The sequence below is a fragment of the Neomonachus schauinslandi genome, chromosome 16 (genome assembly GCF_002201575.2).
Source record: "Neomonachus schauinslandi chromosome 16, ASM220157v2, whole genome shotgun sequence".
NCBI classification, from domain to species: Eukaryota; Metazoa; Chordata; class Mammalia; order Carnivora; family Phocidae; genus Neomonachus; species Neomonachus schauinslandi.
The window spans coordinates 53,228,674-53,231,926 of NC_058418.1; positions in this window are offsets into that span (position 1 = coordinate 53,228,674).

Here is a 3,253-nt window from a genome sequence, read left to right on the forward strand (position 1 = left end):
AGAGACGATAGTAGCAACTTCAGAACTGTTCACTTGACCATTTGGACTGTCATTTCTAAAAATCCAGATGTCAACTTTCCAGAATCAAGGGGATCCAGGCCATAATCTGTTGAGCAATTCTTCTGAAGGCAGCTATAATGTTACCACAGTCCTGAGTAGGGATGGGCCAGCCAGCAACCTAACATTCTGGCATTATTTTCTTCCCTTGAATTTTCTCTCCAGCAATACCTACATTGTAATTTATCCCATTTGACGGATTTCTCCTGGTTAATTCAGAGAAACTTTTTTTCCTCCTTTCAAATCTTGTCATCTAATTTACAAGGGCGGGGGTGGGGGGGGCAGGGTGGGGAATCACAGGTATTCCAAAAAAGCTTCTCAAACTCACTAGCAGCCAGAGAAATGGAAATAAACGCTGAGATGCCGCATTTGTGCACCTAAGAGTGGAGAACGTTTTGAAGTTGGTATTTGTTATTCATTGCTACAAGACAAACTACCCCCAAACGTAGTGACCGCGCCCTTAAGGTTCTTGGAATCCCTCTTATAACAGAGGGTCTAGGAGACACACCCTCCTGATATCTTCTGACATCTCAAAATCAGAAAATGGTTTTACAGCTGCATCTTGACTTCGAGGGCTTACTTCAAAATTTATCCTGAGGGGCGCCTGGGTGGCTCAGTCGTTAAGCGCCTGCCTTCGGCTCAGGTCATGATCTCAGGGTCATGCTCTGGGGGAAGCCTGCTTCTCGCTCTCCCACTCCTGCTGCTTCTGTTCCCTCTCTCGCTGTGTCTATCTGTCAAATAAATAAATAAATCTTTAAAAAAAAAATTTATCCCGAGACCAAATTTTATTGACAACACTCCAGCTTTCATCTCTTCAGTTCCTTATTTTCAGAACCTTTTGCTTGCTAGGAAAGACCAGCCTGGCTCTCAACATTTCTCTAAACTGTGCTACGTAACCAAATGGTTCCTTCTCTTATCTCTGTCTTGTAATTTACCAGAGGCAGCCAGAAGTAGCCATTTGTCCCTTTTAAGGTGCTGCCTGACAATTTCCCCAGCCAGATCTTACCAGATGTGGCGGGTCCTGGAGTTCATTTCTGGGAAGAACCAGCCTTGGATGCTTTGCATCTTACATTTGACAGAAGTGAGTACAATTTGGTACCTGGATTAAATAAGAAGGGAGCAAGTGGTTCATCACAAACTAAGGGTTTTATATTTAAGATCTCCTGGGGAAAATAGTGTATTCTACTTCATTACTCTTGAGGCTTGAAGATTTTGAGTTTGTGAATATATGCCCGCAGATAGAATTATACTGCAAAATCTTTGAGGAGTCCACTATGTGTTAGGTGGATTCTCCGAAGAGTCACTCAAAATGCTTATGTGAGGTTGGGTAAACAGGAGAAAATTTTCATTTGATTCACTGTTATCTATGAAACACCTATTTTTTATAAATCCCTGCATGAAGAATGTGGGGTTGGAACCAGACAAAGAGTGAGGCATAGTCCCTGCTTTCAAATTAGGTAATATTTTATAGAATGATCTAAATGAGTATGTGATTATATATGGTTATACTTCAAGTGAGCACTAACTAAATAATTGCTTTTTCAATTTTTTCTTGCTATCATATATTCACATTACATTCTTTTTTTTTTTTAATATTTTATTTATTTGAGAGAGAGAGAATGAGAGAGAGCACATGAGAGCGGGGAGGGTCAGAGGGAGAAGCAGACTCCCTGCGGAGCAGGGAGCCCGATGCGGGACTCAATCCCGGGACTCCAGGATCATGACCTGAGCCGAAGGCAGTCGCTTAACCAACTGAGCCACCCAGGCGCCCCACATTACATTCTTAATATTGGATCACTAATATTGAGAATACCCTATTTACAAAATTAATCTTTTGTGTTGAAAATTGATGGTTAATGTGAATTTAACTCATATCATCTATAAAAAGCAAGATTATAAAAAAGGATATAATTTAAAATGTCATAGTACAATAATACTATGTATAGGTAGTACAGTAGGATTCTGAAAGATTGTTTAGAAAAAAGTATGGTCTTATTTTGGGGCCAGGCTATTTTCTGCCTGTTTCCCAATTCTATTCTTTTGCTTTCCCCTTCAGGGTGACATCAGAGAGAGAGCACGGGCTTTGTCAGATCTGCATTCGAATCCTAAATCTAGCACTTAAAAGCTGTGTGGCACTGAGTGAGTTACTGAAGGTCTGTGTAGCCCATTTTCTTCATGGGTAAAGCACAGATGATAGTTTACAAGCCCTGCCCACAATGCAGTGCCTGGCCAAGTGTACGAACTCAGTGTTTGTTAAACAAATGAATGTCAGAACTGTTGCTGGCACATGGCTAACATTTAATGGCAAATCCCCCCCGCCTTGTTCCTATGTTATTCTCCATTTCTGACTTGTGGGCATCCCCATGAGGTTAGATGAGAATCAGAGGCAGGAGCAGAGAGGTGTCAGATTTGAGGACAGAATCCATTTGACACAGATATTATACGTGATGAAGTGACTGACCATTGGGGACAATGATTAAAGCAGAGGTCAGACAGGGGGATGTGGGTGTGAGAGCCTGCTGTGAGTGGGAGAGAAGTCACAATAAGTCAGTCTGCCAATATTTGTCAGATTATCCTCTTTATTACCTGAATTAAATTGTTTGATCCTGCTGCAATTTTGCAACAATACAGGGTTACCCCTGCTACTCCTGGGCAGGGAGAGTTTTTTCCCATTCATACAATGCTGACGGAAGAGATACTAGCAGGAGATACCATTCAGATTAAATATGCCTTAGGGAAAGCAGTGTGACTTTGTACCAGCTCATCTGAGCACTCCTACTTTATAGTGAGTATGCTAAAACCCAATACATTTTCTTTCCTGGGGCCAGTAAAACACAGGACTCCAAGGAAAAACAGCAAAATATGGAAAGAAACCTCAGGATATACAAGCGAGCTGCTGGTTGCGAGTTGCTGGTTGGGAAAGTGGTGACTTCTCTGTGCAAATGATTTCTTTGTCCAGACAGAACTAAAGAGGGTACCTTTATGGGTTAACGACTTTCATAATGATTAAAATAAGAAACTGATGATTGTTTTTGACCCATAAAAGCCAATTTCTTATGGTTCAACTGTATACATTACCATAGTCTCAATTAATGACTGGTCTTTTAAAGTTAGCATTTGGATAAAAGTTCCAATACTGAATTAGACTAAAACTATTATTTAAAAGTATAAGAGAACAGAAAAAGTATACGAAAAC